The following is a 13388-nucleotide window of genomic DNA, read 5'->3' as shown; positions in this document are numbered from 1 at the left end:
CGCTCAATCCAAATACCCGTCTGAGGTGCATCTTGAATCTTAAAACCTGGGGCAACCAAGGTGCACCTCGCGAAGAAATTGAGGTTGTTACTTCTATCCACGGCTTTATTTGCTTTGCATGTGCGGCAGAGGAGGAGGAGAGGCTCTCCTCTTCCCTCTTGGGATCAAGTAACCACTCTCCCTGCAGTTACCTGCCTGCTCTGGGAATCCGTCTACCCCCCCGATCTGATATCTGACTGCTGTGTCCAGATCCTGAACCACTTCAGAGTCTCTCAGCACATACTTTTATACTCTCTTTGTTGCTTGTTTTGCACGCAGTGTGACCCTCCCATCACAGGCCAAGTCCCGAAGATCACAGGTAGATCACAGGAGTTTTTCCACATTACTTGCAGTCGCTCTTGCAAGCCCCGTGCGCTGCCTCTGCCAGATGGTGCCTTCCCAGCTCACAGAGTTCAGGACAGCACCCTCCACACTCCCCAGCACCCCACTCACTGCCATGGCACTCTCCCTTTTGCCAGCAGTTGTTCAGCCAACACTGCTTTTGTAAAAAATCTGGTTTCTCCTACAGTATACTTCACCTGGATAAGAATCTTGATAATGTAATAGTTCAAAGTGAGGTAAATATTTATTAATTCATGCTCTCTCCCTTTCTCTCTGAACAACAATCAGTGTCATAAATAAACACATCCTAGTTATATTTTCTCTCGCAAAATAACATTTTAATGACATGCACTTAATGACAGATGTTGAACCAAATGCCTGGATTTGATATAAATTCATGCTGTAATGAACTACTGAAGCTGACAACACCAGGCAAACATGTTCTTAGTTATCCATACATAGAATTGCTTAGAGGGCTAATTCTCAAATAAATACATTAGCATCAGAAAAAAAACACTGAAGCACTCAGTTAAATTGCTCAAATCCCAAAACACCTTTCAAATTCATATAGAGCATTGAAACTGTAAGTTAAGAATGTTATATGCTTGGGGAAAAAAACCCAAACCACTATTCATTTCTGCATTGAAGATCTCCTGGGTTTAAGCATGGGTCACAGACTATCTCTGAAGGAAGGCAGGGAGCAGTAAGCAGAGCATGGTAAAGGATTTTTTTTCAGGTCTCCAAGTTCAGTCTCATGTGGAATGTTTTGAATTAACATTCTGAGTGACATTCGGCTGACTGACACAGAAAAAATAAAGTAAATCAATAACTTTCAGGTAGCAAGTCACCAGCTAAGATGGATTCAGGTCACTTCCAAGTAGTGCCACAGCAAAGGAAATCTTTTTTTTGCCAGGCCTCACTCTTCTTTTGTATCACTCATGAGGTAAAGACCACCACAGAAGAAACACCTAAAATTATGTCATCCCCTGTCCTGATCCCTGGGTACCTCTCTCTGGTCTTGTGTATGGTAGATTTAAAAGCCAAAGTAAACATAGGCCAGAAACAAAGCTACTGAAATGGGTTCTGCTTGTCCAGAATCTCCCCTTTCCTTGCTATGCTTCCATGTGTCCAGATTCTTGAGACTGCAGCTTCTGGTCTTGATTAAGGTGGAGGCCTAAAAATTTCTGATTATGATACAGACTCTTGATATTCAATGGACTCTGGTAGACATTTGGGTCTTTTTATTGTTGGCACCTTCCCCTGTTAGCTGCCCCTTATCGCTGTAAGATTCATCCTGGTGTTTTTCCATCATCTTTCTTCCACTGTTACTGCTGCTGTCAATTCCCCTTATCCAACACTTAGGTCTTCCCCTTCCTTCTTATGAAGGCACTTTTTTGGATGCAGCAGGGAGTTTGCTGGTCTGGGCAGTACCTGGCATCTTTAGCAGGGCTATAGCAGAGGTTCTTAGATTCACTGCTTGAGATGCAAAGGAATTCATGTGACATGTCCTGTTTGGTGATAAAAAAATCTGCCTTTGTTTTTACTATACAAAAAGGAGCAGTTAAATAAAAATTACAAAATAAAAAGGATGGCCTGAAGAGATTTAAATTATTGGTTCCTCCCTATGTCTGCAAACAAATTAAATGCCAGTGCAAAGAAAATGAGGAGATCTTGATGCCTGCATCTAATTATTTTCATCGTTGAACATGCTAGTTAGTCAAGTGAGGCTAAGTCAGACAATGACACAGTCAGTAAAACAGTTTCCAAGATATGCCTTTCTGTAAAGTGACATTTTGTTTAAGAAGAAAATAACTATTCTGTGATCACAGATTCTTCAAAATTACAATAATTGCTTGGCCTTTTCCTGCCAAAATAGTATGAAAAAACAATTTCACTGTACAAATTTGCCAAGTTCAATAGAAAACAAGGCATGACCATTGTATGGTTATGACATTTTAACTGGATGAATTAAATATAATTTTTCAGTATTTCCTGTAAAGGAATCCTTAAAAGCACTTCTTATCTACTACAATCCTCAGTGCTTACTGAGGATGGAAATGATGTCATCAGTGGACATAAATTTAGAAGAACAGGCAACCCCCCCCATTTTGCCCAGCCTAATTTTTCTAATAAACTAATGAATTTATGACATAATTATATTCCAATTATAGAAATATGCAACAAAAGTCATCATTTATTAATGCAAGGTAGATCACAAAGCAAGATGACAGAGAAAACCCAAACGATCTGGATCTATAAGGTTTGTTCAAATAATCAATTTGGTTGGACTGATATGAAAAATCCTTGCTTTTTAGATTGAGTAAAACAGGTTATTATACAGGGAATACCTGCAAGTTAAACACTGATTAATTTCTGTCTTTTGTACTAGAATGTGACAGTCATACACATGTGCAGCACCCACAGGGAGAGAGAATGAAATAATTGATCTTTACTTAGTGCTACTTCATTTTTTTTTCCCCCAAGAATTATTGTCAGCATATGAACACTTATGCTTTTCTTTTCTGAAAAGAACTGCATGAATGTTTCAAATGGAACTCTGTACTGCAAAACCTCTACAAAGCAAGAAACTACATAAAAACTACATAAGGCATTGAAATAAAAGACATTTTGGAAAGGGACGAGTGGTGAGATAGACAATTATACAAACCAATTTGTTCTATAGGTTAGTCTTGGAGAAAGATCAAGGATATGAATGTTCTTGTGTTATAAACTGGTATAGTTCCAAAAATGGGCACCAATAATTTTTTTTTTTTTTTTAGGTTTTAAAGTAAAAATATGTGGAAGTGTGATAGGAAATAATATTAATGGTGATGACTAAAAATTTCATTAGTCTTTTGGTGTAAGAGGTACTGCATTAGGGTAATAAAGAATCTTTAAAGAATCTTTCACCAACAGTGTATGCACAATTAGTGCTAAAGCAATAAAAAATAAAGGTGTTGCAAATATTCAATTTTTACAGTTTACTGTCCATGGTAAGCAGCTAAATGTTATGTTTGTTTGTTTGGAAGAACTATTCAGTTCATCATGATATTTACAAATTACTTTCACCAAGGAACTCAGCAAGCGGAAAAGTACCGAATGTGTAACATTTACCAAAATAGAATAAGCTATTGAAAAAACCCCAACATTGCCCTCCCCACCTAGTCCTTATTTTTTCCAAGCAGTTTTACTCAAACTGGGACAGAAAATATCAAAGTGCTTATTAGTGTGCAGTTTCTGTAAGTACACAAACCAAAAAATTTCACAATGATCGGTGATCTTTCTAAATCAGACACAAGCAAAAGGAATCTTTTTTTTTTTAAGTCACTGCTTTATAAAACACTCAGAATTACTCATTTTATAACTCTTATAAAACATTGCCTGATTTGACTCATCAGTGTTTCCAAAACTAAATACTGTGAGATCTTAGTTATTGAACACCCAGTTAATCATCTCCTTTAACTGAAGGCCAGTTAAAGCGTAAGATGTATGAAGCCCTTTTTGCTTTTAATTCACAGTGGAACACTTTATATCCCAGAGTTATGAGCTGGGCAGCCCAGGGATGCACCACATCAGCACCCAGCTGCTTGGTCCCTGCAGCTAACACCCACCTTATTTCACAGATAATGGATTTGTGGACATGTCACAGTGTCCTAAGTTCTTTAAGAAGATCTCAGTGACGACAATTAAACCTCTTGGTGTTTTGTTCCAGCTTGTGGAGTCCATCAGCTGCCGAGCTTGGTTACCACACGTGTCCTGATCCAGCTTTGTTTGAAATCAGGTATGAACCATTCAGGGAGTGTGGTGTTGACTGCAAGCCTCCTTACAGAGAGGTCTGAGTTGTGCTGAAAGTAGGGAAGAAGCGGATAGTCCAAGACATGCTGCTAAGCACAGCAGTGACTAGGAAGACTGGGTAGCTTAGGGCGTGGTTGCCAGAAGCAAAAAAGCTGACATCAACCGTGTCTGGAAATTACTCCAGACGTTTTGTCATTACCTGTTTGAAGGCGTTACAATTGCTGAAGTAACTCTGTAACTCTGGTAACCCTGCAATGGCAGAGGCATCTCAGCTACAACTACAGCAAAGGATACATGCGTTAAAGTAACCTGCCCCTAATTAAAAAAGGATATTTCTTTTCCTGGGGAGCTTTTACCTGCTTGGTCACTTCTCTTCCAATTTGATGGTGCAAAGTAATACTTTATATCATTCTGCTTGTCAAGGAAAGTCATTTTCCTCCAGAGACTGGACTCAGTTTTGCCTAGAGTGGGGAAGGAGCAGCATGTGTAACCCAGCAAAAGGTAATATCTTTCTGGCAATGCATAGATCATGAGTTTTTCCTATTGTAATTCTCCGTGTATCCATTAGCAGGCAGGCAATCTGTGGGCTCGACAAGCTTGATTTCTTCTTCCATGGGATAAGGGCTCATAGCAGACAAGAAATTTCCTGGAGTAGGAAGTGGGAATTGTGGTGACAAGTTGCTAAGACCTCAATATTAGATTTGGGGATCTAGATCACAACTTGGATTCAATATCAATTATCCTTAAATTTTTTTTTTTTTTGTAATTAAATTTTTAAATAAAACGTTCACTTTTTTTGTTAAAACAGCATTTTGCTCAGTAGAGTATAAACTCACAATAAAAATAAGAGACAAGAAAATAATAATTAAAATTAATAAAGTAATATTTAATTCTGACACTGATTTATTAACCCTGCAAACTGCAAATGAGAGGAGAGGTTCTTCCATCACATGCTAGTGGAACTTCTTGCTTTGCTGCAGCTTGATGCATATTCCCCTTCCACTCCCATTCTTCAACGCATGTGGCTGTAGGTTGCCTGAGGTGATGGCATTAAACTTTCTGTCACAGTTCAGGTCATACAAGGTTGTTTCAAAATCCTGTTGCTGTAGTCTCTCTAAGCAGTGTTTTCTGTCAGTTTTCACTCGTTCATTTGCAATCAATAGCTAGAGTTTACTCTAAATGTGCTGTACCTTGAGCAATCCCAAGAAAATTGTAGGCAATTTTTTGCAATGTGTTCTAAAAAATTGCTTTTTTTCCTTTAAATCAGGTAATGGAGTTTGTACCTACTCAGAAAGAAAAACTGAAGAAAAGAAAAATAGGCTAAAGATCTATTTGAATAAAATGACAAATTATGCACTGAGGAGAAAGATGGTGGAAATAATTTGTAGAATTTATTCTTTACCAGTTCTTGAGCCATTATGTTTCTAACTCTTCTCCAAAGATATGTAGTTTTGAGATTGTGTAAGTCTTTGATTATTCCTACATTTCCAAGTGAAGCTATTAAGAGGGAAGACTTTTGACACTGAACCTATATAAAAATAATTATTCATGCTGTTTTCAGGTCTGAATTAGCATGGGAATTCTTCTGAACAACATTTTTCTGGTTGCAAATAACAATCACTTACTTCACTATATTTCTCAGAATTCTGTTTCTCTATTAGAGCGGTCATTTCCCATCAGCCATATCCCTTGAGTGTAATTCCAAAGGCTGACTTTTACCCAAGAAGTCTTAGTAGTCTGGATACTAGATTTCTGAAGAAACTGTCTCTCTTGAGAATTTAAGTATGTCAATTAAGATTCTAGATAAACTAATATCCTAGAACTTCTGCAATAGTAGTGGCAAAAATACTTTCATCACACCTGCACAACACAACTGCCTGTTGTCAGCGGTATTTAAGGGCAACCATTGCCAAAAAAAAAGAGAAATGCATTCCTAATTTAAAGACAGGATGATATTAAGGAAAAAAAAGAGCATTTAAAATGAAGATCAGGAAGATGTCCATCATGGCACTGGATTATTCTGCCAACAAAATATTAGAAATGATGGTAGTAAGTATATATATTTATTTGATCTAAAGAAGAGTAAAAGGTGGGAAAGGAAAAGCCTTCTTTGGCAAGGAGATAATTTCAGTTCAACAAACTGCTCATGGGACTGATTTGCCAAAATTAATGATTGTTTTGCAAGACAGAAATTTAAGAGTCCAAACAATGTTCAAAATTCAGTAGGGCAAAAGACTAGAGCATATCTGTGTATCATTCCATTGCAGTTTAGCTTTATAGAGGAGGTTACTTCTTTTGTACCTGTAGCTGAAAGTCTGGGAAGTCCAGATTTTCTTGAGAAGCTGAATGCTTTGTCTTTTTCCAGGATACATATTTTCTCAGAACTTTGCTGAAGGTCAAAGGACTGTGTAAATATTATATTTTGGATGCTGACTGTGACTCTTTTTAAAATACAGTTTTAGTTTCCACTTGAATCAACTCTCAGAAATGGCTTGGCCCACAAACACACCAGAATGAGTTTGTCCTTACAGCCTGGTTAAGAAGAGATGCTTCCTTGTGTTTGTAGGACAACTGTCCTCTGAGCCTGAGAGGCTATGGGATTCCCTTCTGCTGACACTTGCCCGTGTGTTATCCAAAGGAATCAAATCAAAGAGCAAAATCAGAAAGGAACAAGTATCTTTCCGTTTGCAGGGTGTTTCTGATATATTGCGCTCTCTGTGGGGTCTCATGATTTTGAGGGTGGGTATAAGGAAGAATGCAGGACATTGAGCACAAAGGTGTTTGTGTCTGGTTGAACTGTCTTTATTTTAGCCTGGTACTGCATGTTGATCTACTCCACACTATCTGTAACTTTAAAATGGACCCATTTATGTGGAGCTTTTCCTCCATGAATGAATCAGGGACAGAATTGCATTCCTTTGGGCACTCTTCTGTTGCCACAAACATGAGATCATCCTTTCTCTTGGGCCACACCATGCCTTAATCATGTCTTGATGAGTAATCCTAGTTCTCTGGATATTGCCTTCCAGTGAGCAAAATGAGGAAGAAACCCTGTGAAAAGGAAGCTGCCATAAACCACTTGAGCCTGAAATGCAATGTGTATTTGAACATTGCTATCAAAAACTGTAAAGGAATATGTGGGTCTTGTCAGGTTCCTGTCCTGTTCTGTACTGTTCTAACTTTGTCGTGTAGTTAATTTGTCTGTATGCTTCCAAGTTGGCTTGAAAGAGACAGTCACAGCTGCCACTGGACTTTAGTCATAATAATGAAAGACACTGACACGTTTTCCCAGAAGTAGTGCAATTGGTGGGCTGTTACCCCATTCTTCTCTTGCTTATGAACTAGGACTAACTTTGAAGCAGGCTCCAATTTTGTAAGACAAAAGTCACTGCTCTACTTCTAATCTTGACCAGCCTTTGATTAAAATAGGTTTCAGTAGTTTAGAAGTAACTTAATTTAAATGTAAGCAGCTAAAGTCTTATCACTGTAGCTTTTTTACTGTTGAGTACTTAAGTTCTCTGCACAATGTAGGGAGAGATACTTAAAAATTACCAGAACACTTTGAAGCAAGGTTGCCTAAACTTCAATCTCTCTACACAGTTAATAGAGACTATCTAGGATCAGGGTATTCCTGCAAAAGTTTTCCAGGGAACTCTTACATTTTAACACATTATTTGGGTGGAAAATACAGGTTTGATTCCCAAGTGATTTGTGCTCACAGACCTTATTAGCAAGACTAAGGATATTTGGAGTGCTGCTCAGGGTCTTTCCTACTGGAGCTAGTTCAACAGCTCTGGATTCCGATTCATGAACGACAGGAAGATTCTTGCTCTTTAATGGCCTAGTGTCAATGGCAGCACAGTTGCCCATAGAAGTTTCATCTGTGGCTAAGGAGAAATTGGAGGACCACGAATCTTGGACATGGGTACATAAATCGCTGTGTTTTCATCACTGTGTTTGACATCTATCAGATTCAATTGAGCTGCCCTTCACAACCACCTCCTCCACACACTCTCCCTTTTATAGCTCTGACTGTAGCCAGTGTTGTTTATCACCTTCAGATTTGTTTTATTAGAACCTATGCAGAGCTGATAATTCTATATCTCCTTCTAGCTTCTCATTCAAAGAGTTCACCACAACTTCAGAACATTATTTTTCCTCCTCCTCTGTCCTTTTGACTTGTCTTACCTTGCTGCTTTCCCCCTTATGTCTTACTGAGTGTACCAGTACAACAGGACATAGTTGTGACTATTTGATACTCCCTCTAGATTAATCATCAGTTTTCTTGAGCTTTTCTGCTGGTGATGAGCAATTGGGTTTTTGTAAGAAAGAAATTGTGGCTCAGTAACTTCCATAGAATGAGTAGCTTATTACTTGTCATTATACAGCACTAGATTGAGAGCAGGACTTTGCTCATGTGTGCCCAAGGCTTGCAGTGTCCTCTGATATACCATCAATAGTTAGGCTGGGAGAGTTGACTTTCCTTAAAAAAGCATGCACATTAGGAGGTGACTGAGTTAGCTGCTGCTAATTTATCTTGCTTCTCTCCCCCAACCTTTTCTTTGTCAGAACGGAGATCTTCGATCAGGAGACAAATTTTGAGAGGCCCAGCCACAAATGTTTTCTAACTTTGGTGGCAATTACCTCTATCCATCAGCTGGACACTTTCCTGACCTAACAGAAAAGAATCACGGCACATAAAACTGACTTCTTGCCTTCTTAAAATGGAGGCGTAGACATCTGAGCACGCTGCTGCACCTTCAGTTTGCTCGCCTGCAATTTGAGAAGATTGAGCTTTGAAGTTAGCTTAGCTGTACTTTGAGCGGGGAGTTGGATTAGATGACCTTCTGAGACTGTTTCCAATCTAAATTATTCTACCATTCTAGGACATATCAAGCTACAGTAAAGTGAGGAGAGAGATAGTGAATAAACATTTAACTATGAATCTCAATGAATACTGGCTTTTAATAAGTTGAGGGTTTTTTTACTTTTGAATAGCTGTCTGTATGCCCATTTCTGATTTAGGTGGATTAATGCATAGCATCAGTTTTGGCTGGATTTTAAGCCTTTGCACAAATAGCAGTCCTATGTCTGCTCTTGTGAATTTCTGTAAGTTTTATTTGGATGGAAAGGGAGATCAAGATGGGAGTTCTGCATGATGCAAACCCTTAAAAATAACCACACCAAAGCTTAAGCCATGTCAGTGCTGTATGTTTTAATTACTCAGATTGTCTCTGCCATAGCAAATTTTAATGTGCTCTTCCAAGCCCTTGAGCCAATTTCTTCTGCACATTGGTTTTGGCTCTGGATATCTCAGCAAAAGAGGCAAACAGACTCAGCATATGTTTGAAAGACCTTGGCTAGTGAATGTACGATGTCAAAATTGATGTGTCTTCCTGACATAGACTACCTCCAAATCCTGGATGTTTGAGATCAAGAACAGAAAATGTCCAAGATAAATCTGTGGTTTAAGAACAGCTTTGCTATAATGATAGAGACATTTTGCCAAGTAGTAGTGTGGGAAAAAGCTGCTAAAAGCAAGTCAGTTTCTTACTCTGTAGGCAGAACCAATGCAAATGAAATACAATAGTGAATACTTCTAAAATAACCTGTTCACAGATGTCCCCATGGGACTTCCCAAATCCAGGTCAGAGCCCACTGGATTATACCTTCTTGGAAGGAAACATGGACTTCAAAATAATGGAATCAACAGACTGGAAGTTGCTTTGATGAAGCTGATGAACAATTCCCAATTCACTCAGCTGAAAAAAGGAAATGTAATATGACTTTGGGCTTGGTTTTCGTCAACATTACAATAAGAATTTAGTCAACAGAGGAGTTCAAACACACCACTCACCCTACCCTAAAATGGTGTAGAATTAAGGGATGCAGTCTCACATTTCAAAGTATCAGGGAGGCTTCATGTAGGCTGGCTGAAAGGGTGGTGGGATGATTCTAGGAAGTCATGTTTGGTGTCTCAAGCAAACCTAAGCACCCTCTAGACTCTGAAAAGTCACTGAGAGGATGCTGCCGACCCTAGAATTGAAAGCTGTTCAGTACTCCTAACAGGTAGGTTGTACACACAAACATGATGGCTGATCCACTAGCTGGGGTAAAGCACACAAACAAATGTCTTGTGTTATTGCCCTGTTTGCTAATGAAGGCATCATGGTAGTGGTTTATCAGTTGTACAGGATTACTGTGCCAGTAGCCGTTAATTCTCAGATGTTTCCAACATCCCAGCTCTGTGAACAGTCAATCCCTGCTCTAACCAATGTACTCATTGGTGTTGAAGAGGAAAGTGGAATGGCTCAATATATCTGTATACAGCTTAAGAACGTTTGTGTAGGACAGTGATGGCTTTAGGGGGTGGCCCTGAATGAACACGGTCCGGACATGGGGTACATGAATGGAGAATGTTTGCAGGAGGAATGTATATTATTCAGTTTCTCTGTGGGCATCAGACATGAGTGTTCTGCAGTCCCTCTACAGGCTTTCAGTGGGATGAGAACTCCAGTCAGCCTTGAGACCAAGCACAAAACTTAAGCACCTCTGTGTACAGTAAAACTTTTCTGTTTCAAAGTTGGGTGGCTCTTTCAAACTATCCACAAGAGTAGTTCTTGGCACATACTGTCCCTGCAAATCATCCCCTAGAGAAGTGCCTGGAAGGGTTAAAAATGGCACTGACCAGAACTGTGTCAGGGAACAGTTCAGCTGTCAGTCAGATGTGATATTTCTGCTAATAGCTCTGCCTTGACTGTGATAATTTTCTAGTACATCCTTGGGGATGAGACTAGCCTCAGTTGAAACCTTGAGACCTGCAATATGAAAATATATAACTGTAGAGCAAAGATAAATACTGACAAATAATTTTTTGGGTGTTAAAACCAAGTCATTTAACTCAGTGGGGAAAAAATGTTTTTCCAATACCAAACCATCATTATGGCTAGGATGTCAATGAGTATGTCTGGAAGGAAGGTCAAGCAAAACACCGTGGGGTGGTATTGTTACTGATCCATGGAAAACACAGTTATTGTATTGCTGTTCATGTGAACATACTCAAAGTGCACCATATCAAACATCTCTTTCCTGCAGAGGCAATGTCATCGTTGTCCTGGCTTGAATTTGAATGTAATCTCAGGTACTTCTTATAAGGTCCAACAGGGCTGTCAGCCCTTTTTCTTCTGAAGCATTACTAGTATCCCTGAGACAGGCTGAGGGAAGGTTATAAGTTACCTCTGATCAACAGCAGGATGTGATGCTGAATTGATCTCATATGTATGTTGTGGTTAACCCTGACTGGCAACTCAGCCCTACACAGCCACTCACTTACTTCAATCAGGGTGGCATGGGGTAGAGAACTGGAAGAGTAAAGATGAGAAAACTTGTGGTTTGGGTTTGATAGTTGAAACAAAACCACACACACTCGCAAAGCAAAATAAGGGATTAATTCACTGCTTCTCCCATTGTCAGGCATTGTTAAGGCATACGCAGGAGAGCAGGGCTGGAATGGAATGGTGGAATGATGACTTGGGATGACAAATGCCATTCCTGGAATTATTCCCCCTTCTTATTTCTTGCCCCCATTTTATATGTTGAGCATGATGCCATCTGATATGGGATATCCCTGTGGTGAGCTGTCCCAGCTGTGTCCACTCTCAACTCCTTGTGCACCCCCAGCTGCCTCGCTGGTGAGAGGCAGAAAAGGCCTTGGCTCAGTGTAAGCCCTGCTCAGCAAGAATGAAAACATCTCTGTGTTAACAACACCGTTGTCAGCACACAGCCAAAACACAGCCCCATAGCAGCTACTGCAAAGAAAATGAACTCTACCCCAGGAAAACTGGCACAATGGAGAAATTCCCACAGCCTGTGCTGTCTGTAACTCCATTACTCTTTTTTGTCCACAGAGGATGAGATGTTCTGACTTTGTGCTCCCCTCTCCCACATGCGAAGTCTACTACTGCTGGAGCTGAAACATCCACTTTGGGTACACCTCCAGGTTAGGATGTGTGTACATAAAGCCATTAATTAGGAATATTAGGAGTAGAACAGGGTGGCATTTTTTTGTTTGTTTGGTTTTTTTTTTTTTTTTTTTTTTTTTTAAATGGATACAGTGGAAGGGAATATGATAGGAAAAATTTTAGATCAACTGGTAACAGTGGAAATTGCACGAAGATGTAGAATAGCCTTTTAAGATGCAGCAAATAGCAGCCCTCTGACTGGTTAAAAAAGGGAGGCCAGGTTCAGGTTAAAGTATCAAAGTAGTTAAGGAGGTGTTCATGAAGAAATATTTATGTCTCTGGGCAGCTACTGTTGAAGCATTAAGGAGAGACAGCAGGGAGGAACTGTTACAGTGCAGGCTCAAACTATGTATCAAAACAGCAAATACAAGCCAAACCCCAATCAGATGTTTTTTTAGATGCATGCATGGCATTAATCCCAGTACTTGAACATCAAAACGAAATTGCAATTCTAGCATCTATATTTTTTAAAATCTAGAAGACAGGTTCTTTTCTCCAGGACAGTACTGGAGTGAAAACCAGACTTGCAAGTATTAATGCAGAAGTAATGCCTAAATCTTAATGCCAAAGAAGAGGAACTGTGGAATCTTCCAGGCAGGACGAGTCGTTCTTCTTTCACTGCACAGCTCAGAAGCAAGGCTGACAGTCTTTGGTTAGTTACACCAAAATGAGTTTTGTTAATTGTCAGTCCTTTGAGGTGGATATGCTGCACTGCAGAAACTTGCGGGTTTGACTTGATTATAGCAGCAATGGGAGGAGAAACTGCTCCTCTCACTGCAGCTCTTCTGGGCAGAGCAGCATGCTACTGATAGATGGTAAAACGACATGGTTTGTGATTGCCCAGGGAAACTGAACTGTGGAGGGTGAAAGACCTGCTAATTACCTACTGCTAACAAAACCAGTGGACCAGATCAGGATATTGGGGTATTCACAATTCACTACAGTTCAGACTGCTACATTGATTTCTTGAACAATTACTGTTTTCAACCTTGCTTTAGTGCTGTCTCGGTGATTACTTTGCCTTATACACAGTTTCTTACCTGAATTAGCAAACGTTCTTCCTCAAGTGCAGCTGACCTTCGTGTTGGAACCGAGCTGAAAAAAGTACTCTCCTTTGATATAGAAAGCTAATTTATTCTTAAGTACCAGGGTAATTTTTTTCTCATATTCTTGATGAATATTTTTTTTTCT

Source organism: Sturnus vulgaris, chromosome 1 (assembly GCF_052056855.1).
Source record: "Sturnus vulgaris isolate bStuVul1 chromosome 1, bStuVul1.hap1, whole genome shotgun sequence".
In the NCBI taxonomy this organism is placed as follows: domain Eukaryota; kingdom Metazoa; phylum Chordata; class Aves; order Passeriformes; family Sturnidae; genus Sturnus; species Sturnus vulgaris.
Note: the sequence above shows the minus strand (reverse complement) of the source record.